The sequence below is a fragment of the Mauremys reevesii genome, linkage group 4 (genome assembly GCF_016161935.1).
Source record: "Mauremys reevesii isolate NIE-2019 linkage group 4, ASM1616193v1, whole genome shotgun sequence".
NCBI lineage: Eukaryota > Metazoa > Chordata > Testudines > Geoemydidae > Mauremys > Mauremys reevesii.
This window is the reverse complement of record NC_052626.1, coordinates 92569441-92585355: the sequence shown is the minus strand read 5'-3', so window position 1 is coordinate 92585355 and position 15915 is coordinate 92569441. Positions and strand designations below refer to the sequence as shown.

At 36.0% G+C, this 15915-nt stretch overlaps 1 protein-coding gene across 1 annotated transcript in view; it reads left to right on the top strand.

Annotated features, from left to right (window-relative positions):
• The window catches only part of CSTF3 (cleavage stimulation factor subunit 3), an 80283-nt gene that overhangs the window by 18518 nt on the left and 45850 nt on the right, over positions 1-15915 (top strand). The gene's annotated exons all lie outside the window — the stretch shown is intronic.

Here is a 15915-nt window from a genome sequence, read left to right as displayed (position 1 = left end):
AAACAAATCCAGGTAAAGGAGGATTTTAAACATATCTTGCCTTTATTTTGTAAAATAGGTGCAAAAGAGTAATTAAAATGAATTCTCAAGCATTTGGGTCTTTTTATGAGCTGATGATTGTTGCATTATGGAATTGCAACAACATTAAAACAGTTTCAATGGTATTGGAGTGCTTTAGCCTTTATTTACTTGTCGTGTCAATTTATTGCCTCCTGTGTCATTTATTTAGAGCTCATTTTTTGCTCATATGTACAAACTAATTTGATTTACTTTATACGAATGTTTGAATCTTTAATATTTTTGCTTCCTAGGATATTTTGAGTGTCTCTGAAAGTCTTTTCCAGGGAGGGTGTGGGAAGAAGATTTTCTGATGTGAAGTGTCTTGAAAATGCATAGTTTACGCATAAATATTGACTAAACCATCAAAAGTCCAACTAACTTACATAACTATTTTTATATGTATAAATAGTAGCTGTTTTTTGTTCCAGTTGGCTATGCCCAAAGACCAATCTAAACAGTCTTTATTTCATGCCATGCCATGAAATTATTTGTCTGGGTATTTTGATTATATATATATTTTTTAACTTTTTGTATGTAATTGATAGGTTATCCTGGTACACATGCTTTTCACTGGCATTATTAGGCTATAAATTTTGATAAATATAGACCAGTCTTTTATTAGTTAAACTCCTCAAATGCAGGGGATTTCTGTTCCTCAGATGATAAATGACCTAGTTTAACCTCAAAATAAATAAATATCTGCAGATTGGTGAGTAGGAATCTGAATGGCAAACCACATTGCTTAATCCTTACTATATCATATAAGTTGTGTCTAAATTAGTTCTGACACTAGATAAGTTTTAAAGGTAATGCAAAGAACTAGGGAGTCCGTTGTAACTGAAAATCTTGCATACTGTACTTGAATTACTGCTTATACTTAAGTGTAAAATATGCAACATAAATTCAAATATTCACTCTGCTTACATATCCTATAATTGGCACTGTTTCGTTTCCCATCATATGTAGAAGTTAGTGCGGTATCAGCTGATAGGACGTGTGGGTGTGTGTACTCTAATACATTCATGTGTGGGTCTCTGCTATCCAATCTTAAGGTTAGATCTTGCAACTAAGTCTATCCTCTGCCTCCTGCAACCATACAGCTCTAAGCTGCAGGATAAAGACCCTAGCCTCAGGACTTCATCATCAAAACTCTCTCTGGGATCATTAGTGCTTATTTAGAACTGTTATCATTCGCTGGAGATGCCCTTAACTTAAGAGGTGAATGAGAGCTGACCTGCGCTGTATTTTGGGTCACCAGGAGTCATTCTTGTATGAAAGCAAGAATTCTCAAGCCACTTCTGTGTTGGATCTTTTGAAGAAGGCCTGATAGAAGTACTCTTTTTTGTCATTTATTTAATGCCATACCTTCTAACTAATGAACAAGTTAGTAGTGTGTATATATAAGCACAAATACTATTGAAGCGTAAACAGTTTAGGATACAGCTACCCCTCAGGTGATATTTCAGTAACATAATAACTTGGGAGGGAATGAGTCTGCATTGAGTTAACTATAGGCACGAATATAGTGGGTTTAATTACTCTTGACCTGTAGGGATAAATGGAGGATAGAATTAAATATTTTAAAAAGATGAAGAAAAACAAATGTGGTTCAGTATTTTGACAGAGGTGTCTTGAGCATGTTACATTTTAAGCTTCATTTCTCTTAAATCAAAGTTAATTTTTTTAAACCAAAATTTTGATTTTAAATTTGAACTTATTCCCTTCCAGTAACTTTCTCTGTAGTAACCTATACAGTTAGTGGTATAAATGGAAAACCTGCATTGTTCATTTCTACCTTAACAATTCTATCTGCTAACATGTAGACTTCAGTGTAAGAAGGTAATTTGCTGCTGCTTTTTTTCCCTTCTGACTTCACTGACAAGAATGAACACACAAATTGGATTACTTGGCAATACTGCCTAAATGTTGCTTTCAAATGCATCATGTATGCTTTGAACAGACAGCTTCAAAGTAACTGCAGAATTATACATGTTTATAACAATGTAGTTGAACCTAAATTAATACTGATACAAACTCATTTTAAAGGTGACCTGAGATAGGGGCTAGACGAATTGGTTTGTGGATTCTTTTATTGTTGCTTTATATTGTACAAAGAAAACCCTTTCTGCTTGTTTATTACTTTAGACATATCAGAAATATCAAATTTAGTCTTCTTACCTTGGTCGAGGCTTTTCTTTGATGGTCCAGAAATGTGAATAAGGAATTTCACAATGCTGAACAGGAGTGGGTGGGCATGTTGAAACTTCATCAAGAGGCATTCTTAGTGAGCTTCATTCCCGTGGTATTTTAAACCCTACACCTACTAGTTGTTCAGTCATCCATAGTCTACACTTTTTTTGGAAGACCAGACCTCAATTTCTAATGTGAAAACAGATTTTTTTCCTCTCAAAGAAAAACACAGTTTTCATAGTTATCTTTCATACATCACAGAGAAGCAAAGAGGGTAACAAATCATTGTTTCTCTTGCTTTCTCACATTTAGCGGTAGTGAAAGTCTTTCTCTTAAGAGTTTGACAGAATGACATAGGAAAAAACTTAGGAACCAAATATTTAAGTGTTGTGTATTGCATAGGGAAATAAGTTAGGGTGAAGATAATACCCTCTGGGATCTGTTAGCGTTAATGTGGAATAGCTGCATTCAGCTATTTTCTTTATGAAAATTCAAGTGTCTTAAATATTAAGAATTTTTAAATCTCCCTTTAGCGGATTTCAGGAATTGACCTTTTTTGAGTCACTTTTTATACCTTTGAGTAGAAAGCAATTCAAATTAGTCTTCAGCATTGATATTTTAGCCTGTGATATAGACACATCCTTTTCTCACGTACTTTATTTTTCTTTCATAATTTTTGGAGCAAGCTATAAACCCTACTAAAATATTTACCTTTATTAACTTCAGAATTACATATTTTTGCAGCGCTGTCGTCTTTTTGCTGTTCGAGTGTGTTCCCTGGTGGACTATAGTAGCATATTATATAAAGCAGTTTTCATCACTTACCTGTGATAACATTTATTGCCAGCAAATTTGAAAATAAGTATGTGCTGCAGTAAATTGGATACTTTACAGTGCCATTTTTTGGTATGCTGAATGATGCTGTGGGTACACTCAAGGTTTTTTATGAAAACTACTGACTTTGTAGTGTGTGAATGAATCTGAACATAGATTTGGACTTCATCTGACTTGAGTACACTTCCTCTCTGACTCCCTTCACTGATGGGAGACAAAACTACTACACAAAAATATAAACCTGTAGCAGAGAAGACAGCCTGCTTTCCACCTTGGTTCCTATTTCTACAGTGACTTCAAGAAACAGTTGGGGGAGGGACTGAAGGGGAGGGGCAGTTATTAGCAATAGAAGAAATAACTCCATCTGCAAAAACACTTTATATCATGCTGCGGTGTTGAACCACTTACAATCTGTGACCATACGGTTTTGTTTAGTGGCTTTATGTAGGCTATCCTCTACAACCTGTTTTGTAGCAAGTTGAGAAACAAGTCACTTGCTAATATATACTGCATCTTTTTTGAAAATTATTTATATGGCACAGTAGTAGTCACTGTAGTGTTGTGTAATTTTATCTTTTTCCCGTTGCTTAACATTAAAATAGTTGGTTATTCCCTTGATGCCTTTTTTCAGCAAAGGCCACTCCCACCAACCTCCTTGCATAAATCCACAAAAATGCCTCTGTTTACAGTTTTAATGGAACACGTTACAAATCTCAAACATCCACATATGCTATACATGCTAAATTAATAGTTCAATGATCTGGATTCCATTTCTGCCCAGCTGACTTGGTGTGCCATCTTGGGTAAGTTATTTAAACTCTTTCCTGCCAGTAAGATGGGGATAGTACTTACCTACCTCACAGGGTTGTTGTGAGGCTTGTTTATAGAACAACGAGGTGCTATGAAAGTACAAAATATGTATATTCTGATGAAGTACACCATGTGGGCCCATGAAACCAGATGCATAATGTATATCCATGATCTGATTTTGATCAAGACTGCTAGATGACCCACTTATTTTTAGATATTTATTTTTAGAATTAGTTTAATTATCTTTTTGATGCACTTGAAGAATTTACATGGTTGGCAGTATCATAAATGATTGAACAGTTCAGCCGTGAACACTTGTATGAAACTTGTAGTTAACTTTTTAATTTCAGGAATTTCCCTGCATTCCTAGTTTCCCGTGGAAAAATGGATCCGCAGAAAATCCTTTTAATCAATTTGTTACAAATAATCTATACTTACAGTATTCTTGAGCAGTAGTATTACTCTCATTCCAATCTTGACATTTGAAATGGTATCTTTGAAAACTTTTAGGATCCCATGCTATAGTCCTTGGATGCGCTGGGCAAGCTTATACCATGCTAACTTCATTCTTTCATGGACTTATTTCAGTATCTCCTGGTTCATTCTTTCTGCTGTTGGGAGAGTTCAAAAAGTTTGCTATAACAAGGATATTTAAAAATCACAACCACAATACAGTTCTGACAAACACACAAATAAACCAGAAACAAATAAATGCGAAGTTAGTCCATGTGCCTGTAAGGTATTTGAGCTGTTCATATGTATTTTCACTTTCATACATTTCTCAAGTTTTGAATTGTGTGTAACTGCTTGCACTAAAGAAAAAAAGCTTTATAAATAGAATAGAAATATTTGTAATTTTAATATGAACATAGTTTATTTTAAATGTAGTTTAATAGCAAGAGATGTGGTACAAGAATTCTTTTTATGGGACTATGGGAGAAGGAAGAAGGCTTGAACTATATAACCAAAGGCTAGGATTGATGGCTTTTGCATTTCAACATAAACATATACATGAGTATCTTTAACTCATGTAATTCAAATTGGTGTGAACACTAGCCAGAATGTATCATTTCAATATATTTGTACATTAAAAAATGTAACTTTAATAAAATCATTTAGAAAAATGATTGGTTTTGTTTAAAATGTTTTTTCTGCTTGACAGTATTTTCTTACTTCTTATACTGTGATTTGGGGCTGGAGAGGGAAATTGTGAATACATACTTTCAAAATTAGTGTTCTCTTTGGAAAATTGAACTCATTTCTGTCAGGATGAAGCTGATGTGACCTAAAGTCAAAGTAGACTTCTCCATTGCTGATATTCCTTTATTGGCAACACCTTAACTGAATTAGAAATAACTACTGTTTGCTAAATTTATGTAAACGTTCTTATAGTAATTGAAAAATATACCCATATAAAAGTTGCTGCTCCAGTTACATAAGCATTTTTCTTGGTCAACTTTTGTTGCTGAGAGAGTATGTTGTACAGAGTTTCTGCACATCCTAAACATTGGAAACTTCTGTCCAAACTTTTAATCTTTACAACTGTACTACTTATAATCTTTTCTTATACTTATGGACTTGTTCCTTTCTTGTTAATAAATGTTGTTCTATGTCTGTGTGATTATTGTAGACTTGTACTAGAATCAAATGCAATTTGTCCATCTCCTGTCCCTTCTGCCCAATATGTAACTATAAGGGTGTGCAAAGTGAACAGAACATGTTTTTAGTTGTGTAGTATTAGAAATACTTTTCCACACAACCACAACTGATAATGTTTAACTTAAAATAGATGTACAATATTGAAGTGGAAGACTGTATATTTATCTGCCTTCCATATATATCAATTAATACATAACTGTTCATTAATTTTAATCATGAAAAAGGGGATAGACAATATTTCTAATATTAATGGTGAAAGGACAAGATATGATCAAAGAATCACTGTGAATTTCTTTTGTAGTATGTTGTCATTTTTCTCATGAAGAAATGGGTTGTTCGCTATTCTGCCTTAACAGTATTCTTTCTACTTGGTGTGGCAATGGAAACATTCACTTCATGAGGGTTGGCTAGCTGAACATTGTTCCTAAAGATATCTACATTCTAGATCAGCTAGAGAGCACCAAACATACTACAGTAGAAACCTTTGGCCTCCATTAGCTTCATCTTTTTATTCTGATTTTAATAGGAAAAACACAAGCATTTAGCTTTCCTAACTGGGTACAATTTTCAAACGCTTCTAAGACCCACTTACAGAATTTGTGTAGACAGTGAAAACTTTAGCCGCTATACTATATCTTTTTTTTTTTTTTTTTTTTGGTACATCAATGTGCTAATACTACTTCTGACTTTTCTTTCCTATAGTTAGGTATAAGTTAAGCCTCTTTCTGCTCCCATTGGCAACAGACTTTCAGTATAGTGTAGAGCTTTCTCTGGCCTGCAGTGTTTATGGGTGGGTCACTTGAACCTGGACCAAAGGGGCCACTATAGCCAATTTCTTCTTACCTTGTCTTTGCCCTCATTTTTGTACCTCACTCCAGTTATCAGCTGGTCAAATATCTATTCATACTCCTTGGACTACTTCAAAAACTTACTGTATATCATTACTATTTCTTCGCACACCTGTTGTGCTAAAAGTATGTCGGTAATAGCCCCATTGCATACTAGAATATTGAATGTTTTCTTACATCTCAAATCCTTTTGCAGACTGTGAATTACCTGTTGAAGGGAACACAGTGGCTTCTCTGTGCCAGTAACTTATGATCAGTCATGTGATTTACTGTATTCAGTTGTGGCATTCAGGATATGAATACATGTTTGTTTAAAATTGGACATTAGCATCTTTTCCCTAGCTACAGTAGGTTTTGCCAATTTTTGTGCCACATGATGTCCCATGTCCAGTGACAGCCAGCTTGTAAAAAGTTTGCAGTGAAGTATCAGGTAGTTGATGATAAAAATTTTGTTATACTATTATGAGATAAAAATGTAATGTTTGTCAGACTTCTTTTTTTTATATATATAATATATATATATTATAGGCAACTCCTACATGAGAAGATATATATAATATATATATTTTTATATATATATAAAATATATATATATTATAGGCAACTCCTACATGAGAAGAAGTAGCAATGTATGTGTGCAGTGAATGTGTGCATGTTTATATACAGAAGGCAAGCAAATGTCTATATATATCAACATAGTTTGTGTTTATGTAAGAGCTGATTATATTTTATAAATTTCTTGCGAAATACAGTGATCTCAATCTATTCATAAATATTTACATTATGGTAATTGGATTGGGGCTTTATAGTACTCTTGTTTGTTTCTGATCAAACTAGCTAACTTTTGTAAGTATGGACACACTTTGAGTGTAGTACGGCTGCTTGTGACATCAGAAATTTGTTTGGTCAAGTGTATTGTCAACAAACTTTTATACTGGAGCATGTGCAAGCCATCTGCATTAGGCTGACAGTTTTATTGTGAATAATCCAAAACTGATCCTCTGAATAAATTACACATCTTCTTAAGTGTCGTGACTTGAAGAGCTGCATTTTTTTGTTTCCCATTTGACGTAGATTCCAAGTAGCTTAAATAAGCAGTATCTGTTCGCACAATTAACTTCCTAATTCGGTGCAATTCAGTCTCTCATCAGTTCCCTCATATCTCCTATTAGTTCATGAGATGGAAAACGGAAATTTTAATGTGGAAATCTAGTTTATTACAGGAACACATTTAGCTTCACTTAAAGAAAATTCCATTCATTGGGGTGGAGAGTAACTTCAGTTACAAAATGCTGTTAAATAAGGTTCTCACTTAAACCCTTAATTGAACAAAATACATAGTAAAAGACAGTCTGAGACTTTGACAGCAGTTCATCTGTTGTAATATATAGATATATATGGAAAGTAATTTAAGATACATTAGTGTGAAGGGTTCATCTGTTAGGTTTAAGTGAAAGGCTTCATGTTGCTAAGTGGTTTTGTAGTTCCTCTGATGCTTGGTTACTCACACTTTTATGTTTTGGACAACTTAACTCATATCTCTTCTCGAAGTACAGGATTTCAAACTCGTAAAGTTCTGTCACATTCTTCTCTTGTTACTGTAGAAAATCAACAGTTCGGTAAAATGAGACTGGCTCATTAATGGTTCCTAAAAATAGTTGGAGGATGTGTATAAGGATGTAATCTTGCCAGTACATAAATGTGTGCTTACCTTTATGCAGATAATCTCATTGAGCTCAATAGGACTACTTACATGCATAAAGTTAAGCATGTGCTTAAGTATTTGTAGGATTGGGCCCTTACTTGCTTGAAAGGGACGCTTTCAGTGACTCTCAAAATAAAACTTAGATTTTTCTTTAATACTCTTTGGTTTGGAGGAAACTAACCTTTCCCTGTTTTACCAAAGGCAAGGCACAAACACAGCTTCCTTTCTGTTTCTCCCATCTCCTTGCACATCTTCCCCTTACCTTCCTCCCAAACCAACGGACTTGTTGTGTATAAGCATTACATGGGTAGTAATCTGCCACAGTCAGTGGGGTGCAGGGAATGAATTATCCTCAGTTGTGAGAGTTAAGTTTCTCCTATACAGTTGACTGAATCTAGAGCAGCAGTGAAAACCATGTGATTTACTTTCTTCTACACTAGGAACATGGTGGTAGAAGTTTTTGAGAGAACTAAATTTAAAGATGATTTGGAAAAAGTAGGGTTATGCCTTAATTTGATTTTATTTTTCAAAAACAAAATTTTGCTTAATTTTTTAATAGAAAAATTAGATCTTACCTACACTGTCCATTTTGGAATGCACAATGGGTGCCCGGAGAGCATATGTTGGTCAGAGAAATTGTGCAAGTGCAATCTGCAAGAGGACAAGTATCAGAGGGGTAGCCGTGTTAGTCTGGTTCTGTAGAAGCAGTAAAGAATCCTGTGGCACCTTATAGACTAACAGAAGTTTTGCAGCATGAGCTTTCGTGGGTGAATACCCACTTCTTCGGATGCAAGCAGTGGAAATTTCCAGGGAGAGGTGTGTATATATAAGCAAGCAAGAAGCAAGCTAGAGATAACGAGGTTAGATCAATCAGGGAGGATGGGGCCCTGTTCCAGCAGCTGAGGTGTGAAAACCAAGGGAGGAGAAACTGGTTCTGTAATTGGCAAGCCATTCACAGTCTTTGTTTAGTCCTAAACTGATGGTGTTAAATTTGCAGATGAACTGGAGCTCAGCAGTTTCTCTTTGAAGTCTTTAGACTTCACTTAACCACTGCATTAGGCTGACAGTTTTGGATTATTCACAATAAAACTGTCAGCCTAATGCAGATGGCTTGCACATGCTCCACTTAACCACTGGGGTATATAAACTTTTATACTGAAGTCTTTAGACTTCAAAGAGAAACTGCTGAGCTCCAGTTCATCTGCAAATTTAACACCATCAGTTTAGGACTAAACAAAGACTGAATGGCTTGCCAATTACAGAACCAGTTTCTCCTCCCTTGGTTTTCACACCTCAGCTGCTGGAACAGGGCCCCATCCTCCCTGATTGATCTAACCTCGTTATCTCTAGCTTGCTTCTTGCTTGCTTATATATACACACCTCTCCCTGGAAATTTCCACTGCTTGCATCCGAAGAAGTGGGTATTCACCCACGAAAGCTCATGCTGCAAAACTTCTGTTAGTCTATAAGGTGCCACAGGATTCTTTACTGCTTCTGCAAGAGGACGTGACTTTTATTCAGGCCTCTAAACTTTTATTTTGTAAACATCTATTTAACTCGAACTGCTTTTAGAATAGTTCTTTGTTGTTAAAGATTCAGCATCCCTGTCCTTTCAGTTAAGGGCTGAGATCACTGTGTTTCTGCTCAACTGTCTTAAATAGTTAAGAATTGACATTTCTAATACTCCTAAGGTAAACACAGTCCTCCCCATATTTCCTGAGTAGAGGTGGGGATGGGGATTAAGGTTGTCTTTATACATAAAGAAGCCAATAGGAGTTGAACTATTTTTTCCACTTTTTGTACTTACCCAAAATGTAGTTCAATTTCTGGTTATTAAATTTTGTGTGTGAGTGTGCATTTGCTGTGGGTATGTATGTTTAAAAAAAATAAAAACCTTCCATTGGCCCCTATCCTGCAAAAAGAAGAGCTACCTCTGTGGAGTCTTAAGGAATCTTTTTGGATTTCTGTGTAGATAAATCCATTTACTGGATATGGAGACATAGTGTGGTTCATATATGGAGTTAAACGGACAAAATAAAAGTTTAATCCTGATTATTCTGATAACTCGTCTAGATTCTTTTTGTTACTCTTACTTGGATCTTACAAATGATTTGAAACAGAAGTGTGAAAACATACCATGATTTCAATCCTCAACCTTTTGTATAGGTTTTTATGAGAACTTTCAGCCAGACCTGTAACCTTAAATAGTTCAACAGATTAGTTCCAATTGTGTGTGTGTTTGGAGTGGTGGCTAGACCAAATATATCTAATCATGGTCTCTCTGGGGTAAAGTTTGTATATGCACTATGCCATCTAAGTGGTTTTACACGTAATAAGCTTATAAAAAAGTTCAGTGACACATTTTACATTCCATTTTCTTTTATATACCCCAGTGGTTAAAATTAATAATCTATTAACATTATATACAACTCAAGCGCATGTAGGGAAACAGCTGAATACAAAGCAAGAAATGACTGAACTAGATTGTCCTACTTTGTCATCCAGTCTTGACTGCATTCTTGTAAAATGTGAATTTTCATATTTTACATGGTCACGGGCAGAGTTTGAAAAATGTTACAAGCAACCTATGAACAACTTTTGGTCATTTGGAGGGATAGGCCCTAGTGTTCCTGAAGAGCAACACCCTCACGTTGCCTATCCCCTACCATTAGCTGCTGAGAAAGGAGAAGGTGCTAGGATTCCTAGCCAGGGTATGGTCCTTGGACTGTACCGCAGGATTGTGAGTTGAGAGCCAGTGTTGGCACCTGAGATGCATGCCATATATTAGGATTTTGGGGGGCTTAGAAATATCAGGACTAATTTCATTTTCATTTAAAAAATAGTTACTTGCCATTTCCTTTAGGAAGAGGTCTTCAAATCTAACGTATAGCCGGCACTGAAAATTTATTTGCTGATTTATTTTTTTTCTGTTTTCCACCCCTGTAAAGATCATGGGTTATTCAGTGTTTCCCTTTCACCATCTTACAGTTGCTCTAGCCTGGCCTTCAGTCACGGGTTTGTCAGACCCACAGGTCAATTCATGGTTTTTGTAGGGAGTAGAAGGAGTATTGTCTAGTGGCTACTACTGTTGCTACAGCTATTGCAAGTTACCTCCTTGCTGGGTGCCTCTATTGGATCTGCATCCTATGCTGACCAGACAATGTAATCTTTGGCCGCAAGAAGGTGTAAGTAAATAGCATGAAGCAACTTGGTATAGAAGACCAAATATGGAACTAAGACCACAGAACTCCTGTGTTGTGATCCTGGCTCTGAGTTGTGATCCTGGATCCTTTGTGGCCTCTATCAAGTTACTTAACCTTTCCATCTTAGCTTCTGTCTGTAAAATGGGGCTACATTATAGAGATGTAACAGAATAGTTAATGCTAGTAAATTAGTATAAAATACTAAAATTAACTCAAATGGACACACAGCATTTAGTGAGGGAGTGACTTGTCCGGTTCCTTGTAAAAGTCTTGTAAACATTTGCAGCTGTGCATAGGCACCTGGGATTCACTTCTGCAGAGAAGATTATTTTGGTGGCCCACACTAAAATACAGATGGCTGTTTGATTTAGGCAAGCATACAAAAACTTCTTCCTACTCATTTTTTCACTAAAATAGCATAGAAGCTAGCCAGATTGTAGAAGGAAGATGTTAGTAATTTTAAAATTAGAGGTTTAAAGTTGCATTTTTGTATGGGCATAGTATACAACTTTCCATGTGTTCTAGTCACTATACAGCATAAATGTGCTTCTTAGAATTGAGTAGATAAGGAAAAACTGTTCCCATTTCTGTAACTGTGCATTTGTAAAAAGGTGATGCCTGCAGGTTTAAAATCTTGTGCAAACACCTATTACAAAATCACTCGCTGTTGGCAGATGATATTTTGTGAAAAAGCAGAATTGGAGAAATTTGTAAGAAGTGTCTCGGTAAGCATGAATGCAACTGATCTAACTCTGGAGTTCATGTTTCTCCCAGATTGATTTGATAAGTGGAGATTTTGCATTTAAACAGGGTTGGAAGGCAGCATCTCTTACCAGTTCTCCTTTTGGGCAAAGAGTATCCTTGATATTTCATATGTCTGTAACCCTGTGTTCTCTGAGCACCAACGAAAAAGTCATCTAGCAATAGAGGCTGCATTTCTTAACTCGATTTTTTTTTCCTCTAACTTTTCCTGTATATTTTTTTAGTTAATAATGCAGTGCCAAGGCTTGAAATTGAAATGCAATAACTCTTTGCCCCAACCCCAAGAATCAAATGTTAAAGTTCTTACACCAGTATTAACACAGTTCTATTTAACATACTGTTCATTTATATCTATGCAACTTCATAGATGCCGGTGAGATTGTAGTGGTATTAGTGATGGTAGAAGTAGGCCTACTACATATATAGGAAGATACATATTTAGCAGTATAAACAGCAGTCTAATAATGTGCAATGTGGCCCATTAACTGCTCCATAGCACATTTTGAAATTTTAGAGTTTTGCAATTAAATTTGCTTTTTTAATCTGAAGTTAGTTCTACTGTACAGTCACCAGTACCTTTCATACTGTCTGAAAGAAGCATCTGTAATTCTGAAATGATAAATTGGCAGTTCTCTTTAATATGCCATGGGGATCTTGGGATCTAAGAAATCCAATGGTTTCATTGACTCTTCTGAAGAAACCAGGTAACTAATGTCTTTTTGTTCTGTTTGTACAGTGCCTAGCACAGTGGGGTTCTAGTCCATGACTAGAGCTCCTAGGTCCTAGGGTAATTAAAATAAATGGATTTCTATCCAATTGAAAGTGCTGTGCACTCCTAGTAGCTTGTTAATGTGCTTTAAAACAGCGCTACCATGAATGAATATGTATAGAGACAATTACTGTATTGATGCATTATATAAGTGGGAGTTCCGCATACAACTTTCCTGCTCCTGGATGTATGTTTATTGCTTTTCTTGAATTTTGCATAGGTGGTTCAGCAATATCATTGTTTGAAAATGGGCAAAATACTTTCACAAGTATGTATACTTTGAGAATATTGACAGTGTTACATATTCAAAAAGGAAAACGAGTTCATAGCAGTTTAGATTGAGACATGGTCTTAGGCCAGGAGCGGGAATTTCAGAGTTCTAACATCACTTAATCTCTGTCTTCCCATTTGTAAAATAGGGCTAAAAATATTTATCGGGGTATTATGACCATTATTGGGAGACTGCTTTAAAGAACATACATTAATATTATAGTCAAAACCAGAAAAGTTCATATGATCTGGCCTTTAACTGATGGGAATCTAGAGTCAAGTGTTCAGTTATTTAGGCATCTATAGGTACAAATAGTGCCTAGTGGGATTTTGAAAAGTGCCTAAGCAGGTTAGATGCTTAACTCCCATGTTAGGCACCTAAGTAGGTTAGGGGCTTTTGAAAAATCTCAGTGAGTACCTATCTGGATCTTTAAATGCCTAAATACCTTTGAAAATTAATCCTTAGTCTTGCTGAACATTGGACAATGTCAGAACTATTTTAAGGAGGAAAAAAAGTAATCATATGCTGAAAGGGGCAATCTCATATTTCTTTGAGTCCGCTTCAGAATTCAGCCTGATGATATTAAATCTGGAGTATGTAAGTGGATTGATGGAGTGGGTTGACTGAAAATATTCCTAAATGTCTACAAGAAGAGCAGTTATCAATGGAAAACAATCATTACATTAATATAGGAATACAACTAAACACAATGTGCTACTTACATTAGAATGTAAAACTTCATTAATGTTTTCTGACATAAAATGTCTTTGAATCTGAACACAGAATTTGACTGTAGAAGGCCATACATTATAATTGATATGTTATGGCAATATGCCACTTTTTTTTCAAGTCTGATCTAGCTCACTTGCTGATTAAAGATGAAACAGTCTTTACAATTCTAAATGTAGTGCATACAATTTTTATTCTGCACAAATATTTTTGCTGTGGTGTTGGTAGATCCAGGTAAGTGAATCTTCCATAACAACCCAATCCCTCTGCTCTTTCTTTCCTGTGCTGAGGAAAGCACAGAAGACTACAGTGCATGTAAGAGAGATCTCATTGTTTGAAAATAGCTTTTTGATTAATAACATCTGGTCATGTATTACATACTAATTCAGTATTTTTTTTACTGATGATCTTTGATTTCTACACTTGAAAACGAAAGTGTTTCATGTGTGTTTGGAGAAATTTTAGACTTTCCTACTTTTCCCACTTAGAAATGAATTTGTCTTCATTTGCTCTTATGTAGATAAGTTGAGTCATCTCTTCCTGTTGATGGGTATTGCTCTGATCAATTAAACAGTGGTCATTAATCTACCAATTGCTCTTCTCTTATACAGTTAATGGTTGAGTAGAAGGTCAGTCTACCTGCTGGTGTTCACTGTTAGGTCTGTGACTGCTGTAGCGCTTTGCTGTAACACTTTCTCATTGCTCTTGGAAAAGCCTGTTTGTATTGATTCACTGGGTAAGAATCTTGTTTGAGCCATAAAAAAAAATCTGATTACTTGGTTTCATAATTGTCATTTATATGTCCATCGTCTCCTAGATGGTTGGAGATGCTAGACATAAAAGCTTGTCAAGACACAATTTTCTGTGGTGGTTAAGCCTCTGAGTTAGTGCTATCCACTTCAGTGCAGGTCCTATCAAAGGTGTGTTGAGAACATGTGTGAATGCCTGCGATGGTGCTTAATGCTGCTTAAAGTTTGGAGACGACATTTCTCTCAAAGGGCAGGCTAAGTTCTGAGTGAGGGGAGATTAATTTGCTCTATCCTTTCAGCTAGTCTGCCTTTGCTGTTGACTTGGATTTTATGAGTTTGAATACTTTGGGCACTGATAGACCAGACTCATGTTCTAGCTGCAGTTCGATCCTTTTTGTTTCATCAAAATTTTTGTCGTGCCCTGATAGATGTACCACATCTTCTGGCAAAGTGAGCTATTGAGCTAATGCAAGAACCTCTTTGGGGATTAAAGGGCTTGGATGTCCTGTGATCAGTTCATTGATATAACACCTGCTGTGATAAACCTACCATCTGTCTTACCTTAGGAACCGGAACCTACTAAATGGGACACTAGGGATGACTACACCACAGTGTTACCTAGAGGAGCCTGAGCCTCTGACACACCCTACATCTGTAGGCAAATGGCACCCTTTACCCTCAGATTGAGGAGCTTAAATGCTCATTTTAGATCTTGTGCATTAGATGCCAGCAGAATTTCAGTAATGAGATGATTTAGAACCTTGTGATGTTCCTTTTACGTGGATAGTAGTGTCGGTCCACCTAGTCTTCAACTGCCTGCTAAAAATCTGTATAATACAATTGCAGTCTCCAGAATAGGTGGTGTAAAGTGCTTTGCACATCAGGAGGTGCTGATGACTTCTTCCATCCTACTCACAGTTTGCCTATGGCTTTTGTAACAGTTTGCACAGTTCAGGGGGCCTGGAGCACAATTACAAGCACTGCAGTGTTATAGCTGGGAAGATGTGTGTCTTTGAATCTAGGTGCTTATGAGTGCTACAAATCCCACGTGGGCAAATAATTTAAGCTTCAGAAGGTGGTTCACCAATTTGTGCCTCAAAGAATAAATATGTGGACTTCCAAAACAATCACAGATTTAGTTTTAGAACTGTCCAGCAGTAGGTATTGGTATTATATGATGTGACAGTGGGAAAAATATCCAGTAGATACACATGGCATTAAATTTGTCTTTTCAACCAAGAGGTACAGCAATAGTAGCTGGAGGACCTTGTGTGACACCATTACTCCCTTTGGAGATAATGTGGAGGACTGTCTCAAGAACATGGA